Genomic DNA, 25,482 nt, shown 5'->3' with positions numbered 1-25,482 from the left:
TGGTGCAGTCCTTGGGCTATTCCCATATAAAATTTGAAATGGTGATTTTCCAGTACTCCTATTTACAGAGTTATTATAAGAAAACTCTGCTTGTGGTAGAATCAAATCCCATCCCTTGGGCTTATCTCCAACTAAACATCTCAGAAAATTGCCCAGACTTCTATTTACCACTTCTGTTTGGCCATCAGTTCGTGGGTGATGCGTAGAACTGAATTTCAAGTCTGTTCTCAACTTCTTCCATAATGTCCTCCAAAAATACCCCACAAATTTAGTATCTCTGTCAGAAACTATACTCCTTGGAAGACCATGTAGTCTTACCACCTCTTTGAAAAAAAAGTCTGCAATATGGATAGCATCATGAGTTTTGTGGCATGGAATGAAATGTGCCATTTTGGAGAACCTATCAACCACCACAAATACTGAGTCATTACCCCTTTGTGTCCTTGGCAATCCAAGAACAAAATCCATACTTATGTCCTCCCATGGCCTTGATGGAACAGGTAATGGCTGATATAGGCCAGTATTTTGACTAAACCCCTTGGCAACTTGACAAACCTGACAACTCTGTACAAACTTCTTCACATCCTGTGTAATTTGAGGCCAAAAATAATGTTCTCTAAGAATGGCAATGGTCTTATCCCGACCAAAATGTCCTGCCATCCCTCCACTATGTTTCTCCTTAATCAGATTTTCCCTCATGGAACTCCTTGGAATGCACAATTGACTACCTTTGAACAACATGCCATCCTGAATCAAATAGTCTAACCACTTGGTTCTATCTACAGCAATAGGTTCTTTATAAGCTTTCCATGCTTCGGAAAAATTAGGATCCTCGGGGTACAAATTCTTGAGTTCATCAAACCCAACTACTTTAACCTGCATTGTTGTAAGCAACAACTGTCTCCTACTTAGTACATCTGCAACCCTGTTAGATTTTCCACTTCTATGCTTCAACACAAATGTATAACTCTACAAGAATTCTACCCACTTCATATGCCTCTGATTCAATTTACCTTGGCTATTTAGGTACTATAATGCCTAATGATCAGTATACAAAAAAAATTCCTTTGGCAATAAATAATGCCTCCATTTCTTTAAGGCCTGAACTATTGCATAGAACTCTTGATCATAAACAGAATACTTCTTCTTTGCATCATTCAATTTTTCACTACAATATGCAATAGGCTTACCTTCTTGGCTTAATACAGCCCCAATAGCGCTACCACTAGCATCACAATCCACCTGAAATACTTTTCTAAAATTTGGAAGTGCCAACACAGGCTGTTCAGTCACCTTCTTCTTCAACAATTCAAAACTTCTCATAGCTGTTGCAATCCATTTGAACTCTTTTCTATCCCCTCTTATTGTATCAGTTAGGGGTGCACATATGCCACTGAAATTCTTAATAAACTTCCTATAAAAACTAACCAGACCATGAAATGATCTTACCTTAGTAGCAAACCTTGGAGTAGGCCATTCCAAGATGGCTTTTACCTTCTCTGGATCCATTTTGAGACCTTTAGGTGATATAACAAATCCCAAATAGACTAACTCCCTTTTTGCAAAGACACACTTCTTGAGATTAATTAACAATTTCTCTTCCCTTAGCCTTTCAAGGACACTACGAATATGCAGTAAATGTTCTTCCAAAGTCTTGCTGAAAATTAAAATATCATCCAAATAGACAATAACAAATTTTCCCAAGAACTTCTTAAGTACCTCATGCATGAGCCGCATGAATGTGCTTGGGGCGTTCATCAATCCAAAGGGCATGACTAACCACTCATAAAGACCCTCCTTGGTCTTGAAGGCTATTTTCCACTCATCTCCTTCTCGAATCCATATCTAATGATAGCCACTCTTCAGATCTATCTTTGTGAAGTACTGAGCTCCACTCAAGCAGTCCATAAGATCATCCATCCTTGGTAAAGGAAACTAGTACTTGATGGTTATCGTATTTATAGCTTGAGAATCTGTACACATCCTCCACTCTCCATCCTTCTTTGGTGCAAGTACTGCAAGTACTACACATGGACTCAGGCTCTCTCGAATCAAGCCCTTCCTCAGCAACTCCTGAACCTGTCTATTTAGCTCCTCTGTTTCAGTAGGAGTCATCTTGTGAGAAACCTTGTTAGGAAAACTAGCTCCTGGAATTAGATCTATCTGATGACTGATTTGCCTTACTGGTGGCAATCCATCTGAAACATTATCAGAGATAATATCTCCAAATTCCCCTAGTAAATTTGAAACTTCAAATGGTATTTCACTACTACCTTCTTTATCTTTCCTAGGAATCAAAGCATAGCACATATGCTGATGTTTCATGCCATCTAAAAACTTCCTTCCATCAACAAGACAAATCCTAGCACTGATACATACCTTTTCACCTTCCTTTTTCATGGGCTTCAATTTGTGGCAAACTCCATCCTTTGTCAGAGAGTATGTGTTTGCATGTTCATCATGTATTGCATGTCTATCAAACTGCCATGGTCTACCCAACAATAGATGGAAAACATCGATCGGAATAACATCACAGAGAACTTCATCATGGTAACTCCCAACTTTGAATTTTACTAAACATTGTTCACTTACCAGGACCTTATGATCATCTTTTACCCAAGAAATCCGATAGGGTTGGGGATGTTTCTCCCTCTTGAGCTTTAGCTTAGAGACCATCTCTTTTGATACCAGGTTATCAGTGCTACCACCATCAATGATCACGTCACAACATTTATCCTCACACTTGCATCTGGTACGAAAAAAACTCCTTCGTTGTCCTGGTTCATTCTCACCACTTAGTAGGACTCTTTCATTTACCAAGGTCTCTCCTCTTTTTGCATCCTCTGAATGTGATGATTGTGCATCCTCATCCACATGAGCAACCCTAGCTTGGCCCTCAGCTCTCCTATCTGTCCTTCCTTGTCATTGAGGGCATTCAAAAGCACGATGACCTTCTTCATTGCAATGGAAATAGGTACCACGGAAGCCTCCTCTTCCTTGTCCACATCCTCTACCCCTTCCTCTTTGATTTCCAAAGTCTTGATCATGGGAGCAGTTGAAACCCTCATTCCTCTGGTTTCTACTAGTACCCACATCTTCATTTTTCTTTTGGGTTTCATTGCGGCCTCTAGATGATCTACCGCTTCCCCTTCCTCCTTGATTGCGCCCTCTTTTTCTTCCTTCAAACTTTTTATTCAGCTTCTCTTCAACTCATAGGGAAAACTGGTATGCCTCTTCAACGCAGGTCATTCTTACGAGACTTAATTCCTCCTGGATGCTAGGTCGCAACCCATTGATATAACGAGAAACCTTCTCCTTATTTGCTTTTGCATGCCCCACTCTAATCAAGAGTCAGTAAAACTCCTCTGTATATTCTTGGACTGATCTTCTTGCTTGCTTTAACCCATGCATCTTCTTAAATAGATCAAGCTCGTAGTTCACAGGAATGAACTACTTCTTCAATTTGTCCACCATGCGATCCCATCTTGTGATCTTCTCCTTTCCTCTTCTAAGTCTTTCTAGTTGAACCTCTTGCCACAAAATTTTGGCATGGCCTTTTAGTTTGGCCTTTGCAAACTTAACCCTATCTGGGTCCCTTATATCCTCATACTCAAAGTATTCTTCTAGTTCATTGATCCAATCGATCAACTCATCTAGTTTCAAATTTCCTGAAAATATACCCACTTCAATTGTAGGTCTTTTCCCAAACTTAGTAATGGCCCTAAAAAGCCTTTTCTCTACAGGATTTAGAACTTCCCCGTCAACTTCCTCTTTTGGTCCCATTACTTCCTCTTCATTGTCATCCTCACTATTGTCACCTGCAGCAACATTTGCTCCTCTACGAAGCTCCTCTTGCAATGCTTGTACTTGCCTCTGGAGGGCTCTAACCTCCTCAAGATCAATAGCTTTAGCCCTTCCACCACACTCTCTTCATGGAGGCATCTTCTAACTCAAACCCACAACCACACAGTCTTGGTGCAAACTGCCTCACAGTCGGCGCTCTGTCTACACACTTAGAAAAACCCACTCTGATACCACTTGATGGGGACACAACCCAAGAACAGAATGGACACAATAAAAAAGGGAAATTATATTAACTGAGAAAATAATCTAGTACAAATAGTACAGAGAAAATAAACTTTAGAACATGCCCTAAGGGTTTACAATAGCATAAATCTGGAGAATATTTCTCCTTTTAGCACCTCCTCTCAAACTCCACTCCGAACTGCCTTTTACAATGCCAAAAATATCCTTAAATAGACCCCGAAGGGTTAAGGACTAGGAGTACATTCTAGAAAGTGCTAGTAGGCATCCACTAACAAAATAGAAGGTTCCGAAAGCTGCGTTAGAAGTCGGTGCAAATCTAGAAGAATCCAAAAATGGTAACCAAACTTCTGAGAGGCATAACTTTTGAACCGTAGCTCCGATTGATGAACCGTTTACATTTTTGGAAAGCCCTCGAAGTGCTTTATAGCCCTATGGATGAGCTTTGCTCCTCCCCCATTTTTCGACCCTTTACAAGGTCATTTATGTTAGAAATGATTGAATTGATAATAAGAGTTGTTGGAATGATAAAGAATGTTCTCAATCATTGTTTTGTCATTGATGTCAAACTTGCTACTTGCAGGAATGAAAATTGCTTTAGTGATCCAAATACTATCAATTAGTTGGTTGACAAGGTGGTGGCAATCAATAAGATGTAACTAGAACACCTAGAGAAAGGTTGAAGTAATGATGTTGTAATGAAGTACTAGGATCAGCTAAGCCATTGATGAAAAAATGTATTTGATAACATACTATAAGATACAGAAAAAAGGGCACACTGAAACATATTAAAGAGGTTAGGTGTTAGCTAAGTCTTTTACAAAGCTCAACTAAGAGAAGGTGCCGAGTATATCATATAAGCCGAGTGATCTTCAGATACCGAGTAAAGAGTAGGTGCCGAGTAACATAGTTTTCTGTAGGTGACGAGTAACACAGTTTTCTGTAGGTGCTGAGTAACACAGTTTTTTGTAAGTGTCGAGTAACACAGTTTTGTGTAGATGCCGAGTAACACTGAGATGCCGAGCATCAGTAAAACAAATAATGTCGAGTTGCTGCATTATTTCGAAGATCGAAGATTCACCAGAACTAAGCTAACAAAGTTATTACTTAGAAGTTTGTAAATTAAATAGAAGATAAGAATGATGAGCTGGTGGCACAAAACACCATGTAAAACATTTTTGAGGATACAGCTGGCGAAGTTTCTAGAAGAGAACAAGATATGGGGTAGATACATTGTATTTTACCTAATCCATATTGAAACCCTAAAAGTGAAGAGGGAGAATTGAGCGGCAAAGGCATATCAGATCTCTATATAAGGAGTCATTAGTTAATGAAAAAAATTAATGAGATAGGGGTGGTCAAGCATGAAAGTGTAAAGTGCTAAAGAAGGTGGAAAAGAGGAAAGAGAGCATAGTTACTCTGTTTCAGTAAGAAGACCCCTGATATGGATGCATTAGTACAGTGAGTTAGAAGACTCAAGGAGACGAAGCTTGAATAGATGACAAGCAGTCAGAGCTGAAGAGATAAAAGCCAAGCATAAGGACTAAACTAAAAGTGTGATCTGAAATCTGCAAAGTATGTTGTAAGTTATATCAGATCAAAAGTTCATTGTTGTTACTTTCTAGCAATTGTAACAATTAGTTTAAATCCTATGGAATTAGGTTGGTTTGATAGCCATGAGATAAATCCTTTAACAAGGTGACATTCCCAGTGAATGTTCTAAAGTCCTTTAACCAGGCCCATTCCTAACAGTTTGGTGAAATCCTCTAACAAGGTCACATTTAACAGTGTGTTGTAAGCCTTTAATAGGGCATGCCTTTAACAAGGCATCACTTCAGAAGAGTGAGAATCAAGTAGCATGTTACTGGTGGTTTTTCCCAAATTGGGTTTCCACATAAATCATTGTGTCATGTGTTGATCTTGCATGTTTTATCTTTGCATGTTGATTTACTGTAACTTGCTAATATGATTGATTTAAGCTTGGATGGTTAAAAGGTTTATGAGTTCACTACATTTGGTGAAAAAAAAAAAAAGTTTTATTAGGGCATTTGGGACCTTGAATAACTGATTCACCCCCCCCTCTCAGTTATTCTAAAAGATTCTAACAATTTAATGCCCCAAACCTGACTTTGAAGCATTCTTAGGAGGTCTCCAAAACTCGAAAAACTGCAATAACTTTCAAACCGTGGGGCCTATTGACCTAATTCTTTTTCTGGAATGCTCTAAATCATGATTACATTCATCTGGCCAATTCACACCTTCTAGTTTATTGGAATGATGGCCCAAATACATGCTCCTATTTTTTCAAGATTTTCAAACGCACTGATAGTTGAACTATGAGAGTTGGAACCTTTATTTGAGCCAAATGGGTATCCAAAAATGTAAAGACATGAAACAAAAACTAAGTCTAAGTACATTTTTTTTTGGGTGACACAGGATTGCCCTTATACCTCTAGATGCTCCTGCATCAATGTAGTGTCAACCAAGTTGACAACATCTACCAAGCTCCAGTATAAACATAGTCAACTTACAATTCTTGTTTTAGAATGATAACCAAGAAGGAAGATAAGTGTGAACTGAGTCAAATAAGTTTTCTCAGTGATCAATATGCACTGAGTATCTAGTATCAACTGAGTGCCAAAGTTAGCAGAGTTGACATTGTTGCTCGAGTGTCTTTAGTATCACCCAAGTAAGCTACTAGACCCGAGTCTCAGCATTGAGCCAACTTGGTAATTATTTTTAAAAATATTGAAGTTGTAGCCAACTTGTTAATTGTTGCCCACTTTTCACCCTATATCCATTTTGCAAAAGTGGAGAGTTTTGTGTCTTAGTTTGGTCTAGGTATGTCTGGGTCTACATTTTCCCCTTAGCTAAAAAAGAGTTTCCATTGGATTTTCCATCTTTCCCTTCTCCCAAATTTTATGGGCAGGTGGGTTTTCCTTGATGTTGTGAGTCTATGGGTAGCTTAGTACCTAATTCAATTGAGATTCTTGCAAGTTGTAAAATTAATCACAAAGTTGAATTTTTTCATGGCTTATCATGTTTTTCCTAGGAAAGAATGAAGTTTGCAAAAAATTGAGAATTGCCTTCTCCTCAGCAGGTTTTCAACCCATGAAGGTGATTTCCCACAAAGATTAACAAATGAGGCTTACACATTCAGGTAAGAAGGTAATGAGTTTCTTTATGAAGAATTTGCATTTTCATTATAGTTTTTTTCCTTGGGAAACATTTGGGATTCATCATGATGCTTAGAATTATCCTTAGTGGAAAACCCAAAAATGACTTCTCCTCGACGGGCTTTCGACCCATGAAGTCCATTTTTTGCCAAAGGCAATTGTGAAGAAAAGAGATAAGGAAGTGGGTAACCTTTGACTTTCATATTCCTTTTGAGATTTTCTGAACCTAGAAGAATGCTAACTCAAAAGGTAAAGTGTAAATAAAGCCTGGGCAGAAAAATAGAAATTGCCTTCTCCTCGGTGGGTTTTCAACCCATGAGGGCAATTTTCTACATTCATAAAGAAATCAAATTTATAAGTAGATTGGGCTCATGAATTACACATAAAGAATCTCAATATGTTAATGGAAATAACCTAACCACTGTTGGAAAGGTAAAATGAGCAGATTACTACTAGGTGGATATTTCCTTATAGAGTACTCTGTTCTTAATGCTTTGAAACTGAATGGAAAGTGGAAAGATAAATATGAAAAGAAGGAAAGTTACTATTGGGCTAATAGAAATAGTGAAAAGACATTGAAATTTCCATTAGAGATTCCCACATTTACTAATTCAACAAATTTATCCTTTAATTCATTTGTGTGGCATGGATCCTAAAGATTAACAGATGAGTTAGGATTTCTATATAGAGGGAAACATAACAATTTTTCAAACTACCACTTTTTCTCGAACTATTATGCTATTAAATTGCACAATGTTTTCAAATTTCTTGTGCTTGTGAGTTCATCCTTTGTGGCTCATCCAAATTTAAAGTTTTAATTTACTTCTTTCTCAAACAGAATGGCAACTATATTTGTACAATTTGATGGGCTAAATGGGATTAAGTCCACATTGCAGCACTTCATAGATACCTCACTCTGCTTTTATGATATACAAGATTTCCAAAGGAGACTAAGGTTGGAGCCAATTTATCCTATAATTGAGAAGCTCTGAGGAAGTGGACTAGTGGAGGTAGCTAGTTTTTGGGTGGCCATCCAAGCTCCAAAATTGATTTATGAATGCATAAATTACTACAATTTGAATACCAGGTAAATTCTACTACCTGATCATATAGTTCTAATCTCCATCGATAGGAAAACTGGTGAATTTCCTTTGAGTCCTATAATGGAAGGAGTTTTTGGAATTGACAGTAGGAGGAGTAGTGTCTGAGTTCTCCTTGAAGAAGATGGTGTGGAGGAAAGAAATCATGTGATCTTGGTTTCAAAATCTACGGGGTGCCAAGAGTAAGGTTCCCAAAACTCTATTTGGTATTGATATCAAGCTTGAGATTGTAAACATTTTGGTTCTCCTACAAAGATTGAAAGGTGAGGTAGAGGCTCTCAAATTTTTTGAACAATATTTCTTTTTGGTACAAATTATCTATTCAGATATGTATAATATTGATTGGGACCATGAGGTAAGTGAGCATCTATCTAGAGCTCTTAGCATCATGAAGATTTACAACACCTTTTATATGTCTTCCTTTTTTATTTATATGCTAGCATCTCTATAGTTGTGGCTAGGCTTTCCAAGAATAGAAAACTTTCTTGATGATGTGAAATGTTATGAATTCTATCCATGTTTACAATTGTAGAATAGTTATGTAGATTATGTCAAGGTTAATGATGCATTTACAATGAGAATTTGTAGGGAACTCCAAGGATGCCTAGAGAGGAGGTTCAACCTAGAGGTAATGGTGGCTATTAGTCAATTCAGGAACTATTTTATCTAGTTCTCATCCTTCTCATATTTGTGTCTTGTAGCTTTCAATGGATTCCCCTTGAAGTTTCCCAAGTACTCAAATGAAATGATCATGTTGATAGAGATTGTAATGCAGGTGGTGTAGGTGAATGTGTTAAGTAGAAGCTTGAAGAAGAAAGGGTATGAATTCCCTATGAGAGTTGGAGCTTACAGTTGTGAGTCCTACTTCAATGCAAAGAATATGCTCAATGTAGTGCCTGCCCTTGTTTACATTTTTCCAGACACATTATTGTTATTATTGTCAGACTATGTTAGACTAGTTTTATGTTGATGATTAGTAGCATTGTTTTGAGACTATCAGACATTATGTCCTAGATTCAGTTGATGTATGATGAGATTACTTAGACTCTATGTATGCATGATGATTATTACATTGCTTTCCATTATTGATGATGATTAGTTAGATGGTTATTTTCAAATGTGTTTTCTTATGGATACTTACCCCATACTTGCATGTGTATGGTGTGCATGTTTGTTCTTATGTATGACATTTTTGATGTGGTTAAGGAAGGGAGTCGTAGTCACCTACTAGTCAGGATCTACACGATGCAGCACTTCCTACCATTGCTTGTTTAGCTTAGCATTATATATATTGTATGTACATGCATGGTTTTTATGTAGGTTGTGGGTACCGAGTATCGACTTCCCTGAATTGACACGATGAGCATACTCTACCGCACTGTCTCAATGGTAAGAGAGGGGAGATAAATTCTCAAGTCCAAATCCTTAATGCCTAAACCATTTTTCCTAGTGAGGTAGGACAAGTATATGGATATTTTACCTTCTGAATGTGTCGAACGACATAATTCACGATTTTTAACCCTTTAGACTGATTTTGTATGAATTGTTCTATGATGGGTTTTCATATTTTATCTTGGAGGTCCATGGTAAATTTTCTATTAATTAAGTCTTAATAAATAAATTTAATTAATAAATTAATTATTTGGAAAAATTAACATAATACCATGATCTTTGATATTTTGATTATAATTAATTAAATAAGAATTAATTGAGAAAAATAATTAAATAAAAAGAAATTAGAAATAAAAATAAAAATAATAAAAATAATAATAAAGTAATAAATAAATAATAATAATAAAATTTATAAGAGAATTAGAATAAAAGTTATAAGCTTGCATAGGAGTAAACGCACCTCTTGATTGCACATATGTCAACAATACAGGAGTTAGTGCACCAATTAAGCACATGGTGTCTACAACCTTATGACTCATCTAGAAGGTTTGAAAAAACTCATGCTTAGTTGTCAACACCTTCTGATTATTTCTAGAGACATTCTAGGTGCTTCCTGAGAATTCTTTATATTTAGGCACTCCTAGAGGCTTAGGGAGAGCATTTGGAGAGCGTGTTTGGAGGATCCGAGAATGTGGGAGAAGGAAGGAGCTTGCTCTGTAGTTTCTAAGGAGAAGCGAATTAGCATCAAAATCCGGGTAGACACTTGTGATTTTATCTATGATATTTCCGCTTCTTGCACTTCTTGTCTTCTTTGTGTCTTATGAATGCTTTATGAGGATATCCATATTTTGGTTATATGCATTTTGTCATGGGTAGTTAAATTCTATATGAGAAACTTTTGTATGCGTAGATCCGATGAAATTTTGGGGCTACGGTTAAAATTTATAATCAAACCTATTAGAAAAAAATTATTGAGTAAATTTAGAGAACAATTATCTCAAAGGAAAATTCTTATGATTTAGAAAGCCCTTTTATTTTAAAAATTATGTATTTGTTCTATTTTAAGAATTATACAATTTTTCATACATATATGTGTGTGTATATATATATATATATATATAAAAGAAAATCGTTGTTAAATCGTAGTTGAAAAAAAATTAAATTCGATTTCGCAAATAGAAATTTGTTTTGAAAGAACGATTTAAAAAAATAAAATATATAAGTTGGGGGTGGGGGGGATGAAACCTGCGCCACCATACCCACTGCCATAGTAATGTAGCTGCCATCGCAGGTACTATGATGGCAGGGGTACTTGGTACCCGCTGACGTCGCAGGCCCTGTGATCGCAGGGTCCCTGTGTACCGCGGGAGTTATATATGTATAATGTTGCTTGGATATGTAGGTTGTGAAATACGATTTTTTCATTTTGATTTTATAATGTTTTTAAAATGTTATTGTTATTATTAAACGTTTGTAATTATATATATATATATATATATATATATATCTATGTATATATATATATATATATATATATATATAAAATATATATATATATATGTATATATGTTATTAATAATAAATAATTATTATATTTATAAATGATTTGTATTAATAGATCATTTCTTTTAATAACAAATTATTTTATAATATTATAGTTGAACAATATAGGTTCAATTTAATTATTTTAATTGACTTGTATTATAAAGAAAAGAGGATAATGAAAAGAACTGGTAAATTTTCATTTACTATTTAAATTTGATGGGGGTCATTTTCAAATAATGTTTATATAAACAAAATGTCATTTGAATATTTGGAAAATCGATTCTGGAGTTATGTGAAATTTTAATCAACATATGGGTTAGGAAAAACATACAAAATATTTCTCCATTCAATATCTAAATTTGAAAACGAAAACTGAGACCACATTTTATTCAACTATGGAATTTTGGCAAACCAAAACATGTGCTTGCATTATGTTTATTCTATGCTTCTTGTTTTGGGTTTTTGGGTTGACTAGTGTTGACCAGTTATAGGATGTCTACTAGAGGCTCGAGGGTTATGATTGTGATATCATGACGATGTCTTTTGATTTCAATCTTTATAAACCCAACCATGGTTATGTGATGGTATGCTCTATGAGATGTTTGTATTTATTGAGTGTTAATGCTTTCATGTCTTCTTGTGTGAAGCTAAAATTCATATGTATGTGACAATTGACTTAACCATTTTGAGTCATTGATCAATTATACTTGAGTTACTTTTCAGTCATTTGATGGAATTGAAATTGTTATCTAATCTTGATGATGTCATGTTGTGACATGTTTTGACTCAACCATTTTGGAGTCTTCGATGAGTATTATTTTGAGATACTTTTGGTTGCTTATTAAGAACCAATGATTATTGTGATTAATAGGGATACCTTCAGTTGCCAATAGAGAACTATTGCGGTCATGATTATCTATGATATTTTTCAGTTCCTCATGGAGATTTGATGTTTATATTGTGGATTATCTTTTTTGATTTTGAGATTTATGATTCCATGAGCTTATGGTAGGTTATCTACTTGTAGTGTTAGGAAGTGGCTTGCAATGGGGGCCAAGGTCCTATGAAGCTACCAAGGTAACTCATTGTAAGTTGTTTTAATAAGTGAAAACATTCACACCTAATACTGACTTAATGAACCTAAAAAGATAATTGTTTTGTTCTTGCCCATGCCTCGAGTGCTTGTACAGACTAGGATGGGACTAAAGAGAATGCTTGGTTGCAACCTTGCATTCCATAGTATTCCTCGTTTGTATGAGAGGATACTAGTGGCCGCACAGGGATCACTAGGGGGTCGAGGTCTATTGGGAGAGTACCAGGGTAATTCTAGCGTGATCCGTGTGATGACACTTTCCCGCTTGCATAGTAGGTTTCCTACATGTCATTGTTGTGCCTCTGGAATTAGATGTCAGTTTGTGATTGGAACCTTTGAGTTAGTATGCTTTTAGGATTCCTAGACTTAGAGAGTATTTGTGCTTTATGATAGTGATTTACTAACTTGTTTGGTACTTGAGATTATCTCCTTAGTGTAGTGGGATGGACCATTTAGGTACAACATAGTTAGGTGATAGTGCTTTATTACTCTTATCATTTGAGATCCGTTTGAGACACTGTAGCTGATGCATTCATGATAATGATGGTGGACATGTATCCTTATATTGATGATTTTCATATGTTGGATGATGATATCTTATGCTTTACTTTGCATGTTAGATTCTTTTTCTGCATATGATGTAGTATGATTAGGAGTGACATTCTTACTATGTTAATACCGATGATCTCTTCGATGATTTTGAATGTTACCCACGGAGGGATGGCTAGGACCCACGATGGTCTAATGATGCTATTAACGGTTGGGAGGAACCATGCGCTTAGTTAATTATGTTTGATTACTTATGGTTATCTCTTATGATGATGTATCATGTATGATTTGTGGTTTCATTTTGTTAGTTTAAAGAATAATTTTGACAACTAAGTCTCAATACACTTAACCATTTTTCCACTAAACAATGCCAAGCTATATCAAGTGCCGAGCACTAACAGTAGGTGTCAAGTGTTAACAAGTGTCGAGTAATAGTAGGTTCTGAGTGTTAACAAGTGCCAAGTAACAGTAGGTGCTAAGTGTTAACAAGTGCCGATTGTTAACAAGTACCGAGTAACAGTAGGTGCTGAGTGATACAGTTTTGTTTAGGTGCCGAGCTATCCAGAAACAGCATGTGCTGAGCATCAGCAATGCTTCAGGATTTGAGTAACTCAAGATATCAGCATAAGAGTTTGTGATTGCACAAACTATGATGTAAACTATTTTTGTAGCCGACATAAGATAAATCTCGAAAGATATAGAGGTAAGAATGAATCTTTTACATTTCCTATGATTTTTGCATGCAGCCAATTGGAAAACTTGGAAAGGCATGCAACCAATCAGCAAAAGATAAGTATTGACTGGGAAATTGAGATTCAATGTGGATCGTAGATCCATATCTAACCCTAAGTCTTCAAAGTCTTCTTAAAGAAGATGAAAGGTTCATTGAAAAAAAATGAGAGGAATCGAGCAAAATTAAAAAAAGAAAAAAATAGAATGGTATTTGGCGAGAGGAGACTTAGAAAGTAAGATCAGCAATTCATTAATCAGTTGATCAGAGCAAAGCAAGGTAGACAAACAAAAATCAGATCTTAGAGGATTAAAATTAGAGAAAGAGCCAGAACAAGTTCCTACATTCAGTAATCAAGGATTGTAAACAATCAGATTTATAATATCTAATACTCTCTTACCATTGTATTAGAAAGAAAATCCTATGTAGATAGGTTGGCTTAACAAATATTTGTAGATCCTTATCAAAAGGTGATTAAATCCTTTAACATGGTGACACTTCATGTTAAGTGTTTGAAATCCTTTAACCAGGTCACTATTGACATAGTGTAAAGCCTTTAATAGGGTAGGCCTTTAACAGGGTAGACCATCAGAAATGGTTGAACAATATTGCTGCAGTAATTTTTGTGGGTATCATCCCCACCCTAGTTTTACCTTCTTATTCCTGGAGGGTTTCTAGGTTACCAAATTCCAGTGTTATGTGTTGTTGATGCATGTGTTTAGTTTCATGTTTACTTGATGTATTTACATGTATGCAATTTATTTCCACCTAAAAGTTTTATTGGCTAAAGTGTGATACTTCTGATTCACCCCCCCCTCTCATAAGTACTCTTTCCATATTTGAATATTCCAACAATTGGTATCAGAGCTAATCCAGGTTCTCACAAGGAAAATCCTAACAGCTTGGAGGAAAAGATCTAAAGATGGAAGCTTTCAAACTTGGAAAGATCATTGAAAATTAGGTGATAGATGTGCAACTTGCTCTGCATAGCTTGGAGGAATTTAGAAACAAGTCGAGAAATTCATTAAAAAAAAGGAAGGATCTAGCCATAGCCAAAAATGAGATAAACTACAAGGAGATTGATACCACCAACATATTTTCCAAAGGAGATACTAAAGAGTTTGATGCATCAATAGCAGAACTGATGGAGAAAAACAAAGCTCAAACAGAGGAGATAAGATCTCTCAAGATGGAACATGAATCATAGGCCATAATGATATGTGAAATTACTGAACAAAAGAAAAGAGCAGTTGATGATAAGGTCATGATGGAAAATGACAAAAGAAATCTTGCAAACAGACTTGAAGAAAAATGTACTGAATTGACAAGGATCTCAAACATGCAGATGGATACACTTGCCCAAATGATGAACCTTCATCATGAACTCAATATGAAAGATATTGAGATCTCTAATTTGAAGATGCAAAATGAACAAATGCAGAATGAATTGAACAGAGAAAAAGAGGTGGCAGAGAATCTCAACAAGTCAAGTGAAGCCATCAAATATTTTGAGCAATTACTGAAATCTCCAAGATCAACCCATGATACATTAGGACTTGGATACAACATCATTGAAGTTGGAGAATAATCAAAGAGTGCAGAACAAAGAAGTGATAAAGGTAAAGATGTTAAACCTACATGTCATTTCTGTGGAAAGAAAGGACATACATCTAATGTATGTAGAAGCAAGAATGCCCATCAGCATGATAAACCTAAAAGTATAAACCATTTGTCATAAATGCAAGAAGCAAGGTAATCAAGCATATGAATGCAGAACCAAAACTACTAAGACATCAAGATTTGAGGGTTACTATCATAATTGCAAAAAATATGGACATAGAGCTTTTGAATGTAGATCAAAGCCTATGTGGACATTAAATCAACTAGCAAAGACATTAAACCATGAATTTTGGGATTACAACACTAGGTACAGTTGTCACTATTGTCAAGAATATGGACATACACCCCAAAATTGCATAAGAATGCATTTTAAGGGAAACTATAAAAGATGGTTGAGTCAAACTATATGTTTCAGTTGCTTAAAAACTGGTCATGTCAGTAGGAATTTCCCAACAAGGTCAAAGGCATCAAGTTCTGAGTTCAACAATGGAAAGGCAAAGATAGATGTTGGACATATGAGAAGTGAAATGAATAAGACATGGAAGAAGAAAGATGGGTATAGCACATCAAGTGCAAAGATCACTTCACCTAATAGGTCAAGTGATCACACTTCATCAAATTAAGCAAGAATAAGTGTGTGGGATTGATAAACCAAGTTACATCATACATCAGTTCTAAGACATAGAAGAACTGCAAAGAAGAAATCAGCATAAGCAAAGATGCTAAGTCAAAATTGAGAGTTTTGCAAGATCTGTCAAAGTTGTCTTCAGGTGCCGAGTTGCTAACAGTGACCAAGTTGATAGATGATGTTGAGCTATGAAATATCAATAGGAGCCGAGCAAAGTGAAACACAATGGGTGCCGAGTCACGTTGAAATCGTTCAGGTGCCGAGTAGACAGTTGTTAGCACTAAGAATTAATTACTCTATTTTGAAGGGTACATAAATTCAATTTTCGATCATTTTCCCACCATTCAAATGAGAAGCAAAGCCGAGAAGAGTGGAGAGGATCAAGGTCAACTCAGAAGCCATTTGTGAAGATTTCAAGAGTGATTCAGGACAAGTTTCATCGATTTGAGGTATTTTACTTAAGTGTCAAGCTACGTAGAATTTATAAACTTGTTTAAATCATAAACCCTAGTTTGGAAAATAATGGCATCTGGGTTAGGAACCACTAAGGGTAGAGAGAGTCATGAAATACAACTGGTCAGCAATGAAGTTAAACAACCTGAATTCAAGCCCATTCCAGAAGTAGCATACAAGAATGATCCCACAGGTGCATTATCAATTATTCCTGATAAAGTTGTTATGGTCCAAGATGTTTGCAGATGTTATAATTGCAAAATTGGAGCCATAGGAGATTTAGAGATCTAAAATGCATATGACAAGCTATGTGAGAACAAAAGATTGAAAGATGAGTTCTCAATAATAGAAAGAAAAGGATTAACCAAAACCCTAGAATTTTTGATTGTTTTCAAAATTGAATGGGTACAAATAGTTTTGAGCAGAATACATGATGGAGCCTTTTGGTTAGAGTCAAGGCTAGTAAAATTCACCAAGAAAATTTTTCATAGGGTTACTGGTATTCCAACCCTAGATTAGCCAAAGACCCTGCAAAGTGACAAAAGGGAAGTAATAGAGAAAAACAAAGGTGCTAAATGGAATAATAGAGGAATGACTATTGACATAGTCATAGATCCCCTACTAGATTTTGCTGTGAGAATCATTTCATACAAATTCTATCAATCAAGCAGGTTAAACAGTGTACCTTGTATAGCAGTTGATGTTGCATACAAGATAATTAAAAAGGATCACACTTATGATCTAGCAGAGCTCATGTTTCAACAGATTAATGAGAATCTGGGAGCTATAAGGAAGAGCAAGGGAGCTCAGTGCAAATTTAGATCAATTTTGGTGTGCATATTTTTCTATCTGATGAAAGAATTCCCTTGTGTGGGTAAGGTAAGATGGAGTCCAAATAAAACAATTGTTGAACAAATCAATGAACACATTGAACAGATGGGTGAAAATTTTGATGCCCAAATGACTAGTTACTTTGAGGACTTCAAAAAGTCCATGAAACAAAGAATGAGGATTCCAGTCTCATTAACTGAGAAATATGAAAAGGACATTTTTTTTCTTGTAGATATAGATTATACCTATATACAAGCAGTTATACCTAGAGTAAGATGGCTTAGGCCACTAGGTTATGAACTTGATATTGATCAAGCTTCTGCAGTGATAACAACCCTCCTTGTAGAAGAAGCTGATAAAAATGTAAAAGCTTTTGGAACCTATGATGTTGTTAAATCAAGGGTGATAACAAATTTGAAGACTGCTTCTATAGTAAAGAAGAAAGAAAAAATGGTGACACAAATAAAGAGAAAATTTGGTGTTGAAGAAGAAGGAACAACAGAAGAGGAAGGAGAAGACATTGAAGAAGAGGGAGATAAACCTCAAGGTCTGACTCAAGGGTTAGGAGAAGATAAAGAGGAAAGTGCTGAGGAAGAAGAAGCCAAGGAAGCACAAGTTAAAAAAAAGGCCACAAATCCTCCTGCTCCTCAATCCAAGGGAAGAAAGTAGCTGCTCCTGCACCAAAGAGACCTACCACAAGGGCTGTAGCACAAAAAGCCCAAGAGGAGGCAAAAGGAAAGAAGAAAGACTCAAAGAAGACTGCTGCTAAGTCTAAGAAAAGAATTTTTTTTGCCCAGCCTAAAATAGATGTGGAGAAGACAGAGTCAGAGGACAACAATCAATTTCAAGTGGTAAGACACAAACTTTAGACTGCTGTTGATAGATTATGTTCAAAAATTAGGAATGATGATTTGAAAGGCTTAAAGAACCTAAATTTTTCTAAGCTCACCAAAGAAGAGAAAAATAAATTAGAGGAATCTGTGTATGCTATGATGGCTGAATATAAGCACACACCTCTAGAATTAGATGAATCAATGCCTAAAGAATTGTACAAAATTGTAGAGTATAAATGGCATTTTTTTTTACAAATGGAAAGGGAGATAAGGGAGTCAACATTAGCTAGATTGTTGCCTAATTTTTCTAGAGATCAAGTAAAAAATGTAGTAAAAAGGCATAATAATAGATTCACTCCCAAGCATAGAGCATTCAGCATATTACAGAATAAAATTAAAGAGGTAGTCACAAAATCCACAAGATTGTGGAAAATAGTTTAGAAGAAAATAGAAGATATGTATAATGAAGAATATAAGGCAGAGGCAAGTGCCAAGATAAGGGAAAAGAAGGTGTCAAGAAACAAGGGAAAAGAGAAGGAACAAGTGGAGAAGAAGAGTGAAGAAGAAAAGGAAGAAAAGGCACATACAAAGGAGAAAGAGGAAGAGAAAGATATAGCTGAGCCACAAGATCAAAGTGTGCAAGACACACAGGTATCTCCTCCTAGCCCTCCTCATGCCACCATCACACCTACAGATATTATAAAAATAAAAGATGTTATAGACACTTCAAATCCAAACATCAATCCATTAACTGCAGAGGATTTAGAAATCCTTGACCAATCATCACTAGTAGCAAAATTAAGTTCAAATCTTGTATTGGTCAGTGTTGATGAAATACAGAATCCAGAAATTAAAACAAAGATAGTCAAGGTAAAAGCACAAGTGCCACCCTTGACCATACAAACTACTGGTATTTTATTTCTTCCACCACCACCTCCACCAAGTGGTCACTTATACACTTCAAATGCTGAGTACAATAGCAAGGGAAATACAAGAAACATCTAAAAAACCAAAAAGTTCAACCCCACCTAGAAATCATAAAAGGGACACTCAAGCTGAAGAAAAAGATGAGACAAAGAAGAAGGAGGAGTCTGCAATACAAACACTGGTTGCATTACCAAAATCTGGTACTCCAACATAGACTCTTCAGCAGCCGAACATTGATGGGTTACAACTATAAATTAGGACACCAGGCTCGAGCTCATCAAAGGCAGTCAGGAAACTTCACTATGGAGTTCCTGAGCTTGATGAAGAAATAAAGATCCCATATTATGAATCTAGCACTCTCACTAAAGAGAAGATCAATGAAATTCAAAGTGCATTGGACAGAAGAAGGAGACAAGAAGCACTAAGAAAAGAACACAAGCATAAGCTTACCTTGAATGAAATCAAAGACATATTCACAGAAGCTTTTTGCTTACAGTCTCTAGATGAAGTCAAGACCAATTATGGAGCAACTATCTGATATAGTTGACCAGCTGACTAGTGAAGAGTAGGAAACAAATGCCAAATTGCTCAAATGGTCAAAAATGAAGTTCCAAGGCAAGGTAAATAACAAAATATCCAGTGATATAGCACTGCCACAAGTAGAACTGGCAAAGAAAATTAAAACAGTTAAAACTATACTAGGAAACATCTTTTCCCTTTACAACAAGTTGTGTGATTTTTCCACATTCACACAGGACACTAGCCAAAAAATAATGAGCTTGGAGAACAATCTAAAGATTTCTAGCATTCAACTCCCCACAAATCTAGCTCAGAGTGAGAAGCATTTTGCCCAATCGCTTCACACACAAAGAGAGTTAGCTATCTTAGTAGCAAAGGAGGCAACCACAAAAGCTAAATTGATGCAAATTCAATCCTCAATAACTCCTCATTTGGAACTACTTCACAAGGAGCAGATAAATGTAGAGACAGTCCTCAAGAAAGACCCCAATCTTTCTTCATCTGATGGACTTGTACACCTAGCAGTAGAGATTTCCATCCAGCATAAGTCATTGGATGTCACACTAGCAAATTGGGATGCAGCTCTGAAGGTACTCCTTGAAGTAAATAGTACATTTTTTGCCAAGTATGGCATTTCCTTGTAAGACCCTTGACATAAGTGTCAAAAAGGGGGAGAATAAGTATGGGGGAGTGATAAGAAGAGATTAAGTATGGGGGAGTTAAGTACATGAATGAAATGATAAGTACGATAAAAGGGGGAGATAGAAAATTTTGGGAGACTTTTTTTTTTTTGACAAATTTTGATTAGTCAGAATGCAGAAATAGGACAGAAATCACTGAGCGTACATACAGGATCAACTAACAAGGAGTCATAAGGATCTTAGTTAAGTGTTTTTGCCACTCATGTCAAAGGGAGAGATTGTTAGTTTAAAGAATAATTTTGACAACTGAGTGTCAATACACTTAACCATTTTTCCACTAATCAATGTCGAGCTATATCAAGTGCCGAGCAGTAACAGTAGGTGCCAAGTGTTAACAAGTGCTGAGTAATAGTAGGTGCCGAGTGTTAACAAGTGCCGAGTAATAGTAGGTGCCAAGTGTTAACAAGTGCCGAATAACAGTAGGTGCCGAGTGTTAACAAGTTCCAAGTAACAGTAGGTGCCGAGTGATACAATTTTGTTTAGGTGCCGAGCTATCTAGGAAATAGCATGTGCCGAGCATCAACAATGCTTCAGGAGCCGAGTAACTCAGGATATCAGCATAAGAGTTTGTGATTGCACAAACTATGATGTAAAATATTTTTGTAGCTGACATAAGATAAATCTTGAAAGATATAGAGATAAGAACGAATCTTTTACATTTCCTATGCAATTTGCATGCAGCCAATTGGAAAACTTGGAAAGGCATGCAACCAATCAGCAAAAGATAAGTATTGATTGGGAAATTGAGATTCAATGTGGATCGTAGATCCATATCTAACCCTAAGTCTTCGAAGTCTTCTTAAAGAAGATGAAAGGTTCATTGAAAAAAAATGAGAGGAATCGAGCAGAATTAAAAAAAGAAAAAAATAGAATGGTATTTGGCGAGAGGAGACTTAGAAAGTAAGATCAGCAATTCATTAATCAGTTGATCAGAGCAAAGCAAGGTAGACAAATAGAAATTAGATCTTAGAGGATTAAAATTAGAGAAAGAGCTAGAACAAGTTCCTGCATTCAGTAATCAAGGATTGCAAACAATCAGGTTTATAATACCTAATACTCTCTTACCATTGTATTAGAAAGAAAATCCTATGTAGATAGGTTGGCTTCATAGCTATTTGTAGATCCTTATCAAAAGGTGATTAAATCCTTTAACAGGGTGACACTTCATGTTAAGTGTTCGAAATCCTTTAACCAGGTCACTATTGACACAGTGTAAAGCCTTTAGCAGGGCAGACAATCAGAAGTGGTTGAACAATATTGTTGTAGTAATTTTTGTGGGTATCATCCCCACCCCAGTTTTACCTTCTTATTCCTGGAGGGTTTCTGGATTACCAAATTCTAGTGTTATGTGTTGTTGATGAATGCATTTAGTTTCATGTTTACTTGATGTATTTACATGTATGCAATTTATTTCCACCTAAAAGCTTTATTGGCTAAAGTGTGATACTTCTGATTCACCCCCCCCTCTCATAAGTACTCTTTCCATATTTGAATATTCCAACACATTTATGTTATTAAATCATGGATTAGAGATAGTATGATGATGTACTTTATTTCACATATGTATATTCTTTTAAGCCTTTCATACCCTGTGACATGTACAGTGGATGATTGAGCAATCTGAAATGTAATTCTAAAAAGGACACTTGTATATTGTTTAAGTATGTTGGATGTGTCATTATTATTTAATGTGGATGTTGTATTAGATGGATTAATTAATAGTTAATTTAGATGTGATTCAACATTAAGGGATCCTTAAAGAATGTAACCGATTATGTATGTTTATGTTTACTTTCATTTGGATTGTTTCTATTGCTTCCATTATTATGTATAAATTATAAGTGGTTTTTACTTTCATGTTTTAAAAAAAAAATGCTATAAAACTTTGTGAAATTCTAGGTTAATTCTTTGGATCCCTTGGCGGGGCATTACATTTGGTATCAGAGCCTGAGTTTCTAGATTGGGAGCTCTGGGTATTTTGGAACAAACTAGGTGAATTGCAACAGAACTTAAAACTGTTACTTGCATACTTGAACACTTAGGTTTTTAACCTAAAAATATTACTTAAACCTAAACATAGGCAAACTAAAATTGAACTTAGACTTTTGTAGAACATGTGCCTTATGGTTGTAATAGTATCTTGCATATTGTTGTAGGATGGTATCTGGGACTAGGTCTTCTATTAGAGATCGTGGTAGAGGCCGTGGTCATGGCATAGCTATCAGTGTCCATGAGTCTGTCTGTGAATAATTTTCTCATGAGGAGAGTAGAGGAGAGCATGCTAGTAAGCAGTAGGAAGAGAGTCGTAGAGAGGACCAAGCTAAGTCTTAGGAGGTTAACTTGAAACAGATGATGCAGACCATTCTTGATCATCTACCTCCTACTCATGATCATCATAGAGCACATCAAATAGAATAAGAGCATAGACCCAGGTCTAGGAGCCCTCAGAAGGATCGACAGAGATCCATTGTATCTACTTAGATGAAGGACCTTTCAAGATCCAAGGTCAAGCCCTTTAATGGGCAAGGTTCTGGTTATGTGGCCAAATAGTGGCTTATTTCCCTTGACAAGATTTTTGTTATGCAGATGTCTTTCCAAGTTAGATTCCAGGCATGCCTCCGATGAGGGACATCGACTTTAGCATTGATCTGATTCTAGGAGTGGAGCCTATCTATAAAGCTCCTTATTGTATGACTACATAGGAATTGGGTGAGTTGCGTCTTTAGCTAGAGGAACTCTTGGCCAAAGGGAGCATTCGACCTAGTGTGTCACCATGGGGAGCTCCAGTGCTCTTTGTGAAAAAGAAAGATGGTTCTTTGCACCTTTGTATTGATTACAAGTAGTTGAATAAGGTGACAATTAAGAACAGGTATCCTCTGCCTAGGATTAATGACTTATTTGATCATATCAAGGGAGCTACAGTATTCTCCAAGATTGACCTTAAGTCAGGATACCACCAGGTTTGGATTAAGGAAGCTGACATTCACAAGACCGCCTTTCGAACTCGCTATGGGCATTATGAGTTCACAATAGTACCTTTTGGGCTGACAAATGCTCCATCAATTTTCATGAGTTTGATGAATGGGGTGTTTTGATCTTATCTTGATAGGTTTGTACTAGTGTTTCTTGATGATATATTGATATATTCTAAGACTTAGAAGGAGCATGACAAACACTTGCAATTGGTTTTACAGTGTTTAAGAGACAATCAACTTTATGCCAATGCGGCTAAGTGTGAATTCTTCAAGTAAAAAATTTAGTATTTAGGGCACGCCATTTCAGGTGATGGTATTTTAGTAGACCCTACAAAAATCCAAGCAATAGTAGATTGGTCTACACCAACTAATGTGTCAGAGATTTGTAGTTTCATGGGTCTAGTTGGTTATTATCACAGATTTGTCCAAAACTTCTCCAGAATAGTGCATCCTATCACTTCCCTTCAAAGAAAAGGAAAGAAGTTTTTATGGATAAAGAAGTGTGAGGAAGCATTTCAGAAGCTCAAAGAGCTTTTGACTAGTGCACTGATCTTAGTATTACCTGATCTAGAAGGAAATTTCATGGTGTGTACAGATGCTTCCCTAGAAGGGATTGGAGGGGTTTTGATGTAGAATGGATGGGTGATTGCATATGAATCACGCAAGCTCAAGGATCATGAACTAAATTACCCTACTCATGATCTTGAGTTAGCAGTGGTGGTTCATACTTTGACAAGATGGAGACATTTCTTTTTGTGGCACAGATTTGTGCTACATAGTGACCATCGCAGTCTTCAATACATTTTCACTCAACCTAATTTGAATGCTCACTAGAGGCGTTGGATGGAATTTCTATGTGAGTATGATTTTGAGGTAAAGTACATTCAGGGAAAGGATAATGTGGTGGCAGATGCTTTGAGTCATAGAAGACATGTGATATCATCTATGAGTCTTAGTGTTGATTTGAGGAGTCATATTATTTAGACACTTCCTACATATTCTTGGTACCAGGAAGTGTGCAAAGAGATAGACTTATGAAGACCTTTGTAGGGTAAGTTTGTAGGATATATCCTAGAGTCAGATGGTCTTTTGAGGCTTTCTAGAAGGATTTATGTGCCATTACTGGATGAGCTATGCACCTTGATTCTAGCAGAGGCCCATCATACAGCTTACTCGGTACATCCAGGTGTTAAGAAGATGCATGCTAATTTATGATGTCTATTCTATTGGTCTGGGATGAAGCGAGACATTACTGATTATGTGGCCAGGTGTCTTGAGTGTTAGAGAGTCAAGGCAGAACACTAGCACCCAGCAAGACTTTTGCAACCAAATCTCATTCCTTCATGGAAGTGGGACATCATCTCTATGGATTTCATAGTAGGATTACCTATGACTTTTTGTCATCATGATGCTATCATGGTTACTGTTGATTGGTTGACTAAGGTGGAACATTTTTCACCAATCAGGTCTTCCTACATGGCAACTTTTGTAGCTAATGTCTTCATGGGTGACATTGTGAGACTACACGGTATTCCTCGAAAGATCATTTTAGATAGGGACCTCGTATTCACATCCACATTCTCGACATTGCTCAGGACGAGCTTGGAGCACAATTGAATTTCAATTTGACATATCACCCAAAAATAGATGGTCAAACAAAGAGGGTGAATAAGGTTTTGGAAGATATGTTAAGGATGTATGTGATGGATAGGTAGACATATTAGGAGGACTATCTCTACCTAGTGGAGTTTTCTTACAACAACGGGTATCATAGTTCTATTAGCATGGCACCATTCTAGGCTTTATATGGACATCCTTTTCATGCACCCTTGAGTTGGGATAGTCTTGAGGATCACATCCTATTGGGTCCTAAGATGCTTCATAATATGGAGCAACAGGTAGTGCATATCTGCGACCACTTGACTATGGCACATGATAGGCAGAAAAGTATACTGATGCACATAGGATAGATACGAAGTTTACTGTGGGAGATAAGGTTTTCTTGAGAGTGTTTCCATGGAAGAGTTCGATTTGATATGGAAAGGGTTAAAATCTAGCACCTCGCTTTGTGGGAACATTTGAGATTCTTGAGAGGATTGGCCCAGTTGCTTATCGCCTTGCTCTACTGCCTAGCCTAGCTTGCATTCATGATGTTTTCCATGTTTCAGTACTTAGACAGTATATTTTTGATGTTGTACATGTTCTTGATTGGAATACATTGCAAGTAGAGGACAGGCAGCTAGCTTTGGAGCTATTTCATATTCTAGAGCAGCGGGAGTTTACCCTTAGGGGTCAAACCATCGAGCAGGTAAGGGTCCACTGGGACCCTACTGATGATTCTTCAGCTACATGGGAGGATGCAGCTA

Source organism: Cupressus sempervirens, chromosome 5 (assembly GCF_028749045.1).
Source record: "Cupressus sempervirens isolate cs-2001-9-10 chromosome 5, ASM2874904v1, whole genome shotgun sequence".
In the NCBI taxonomy this organism is placed as follows: domain Eukaryota; kingdom Viridiplantae; phylum Streptophyta; class Pinopsida; order Cupressales; family Cupressaceae; genus Cupressus; species Cupressus sempervirens.
The sequence above is the reverse complement of the archived record's forward strand: the minus strand, read 5'-3'. Positions refer to the sequence as shown.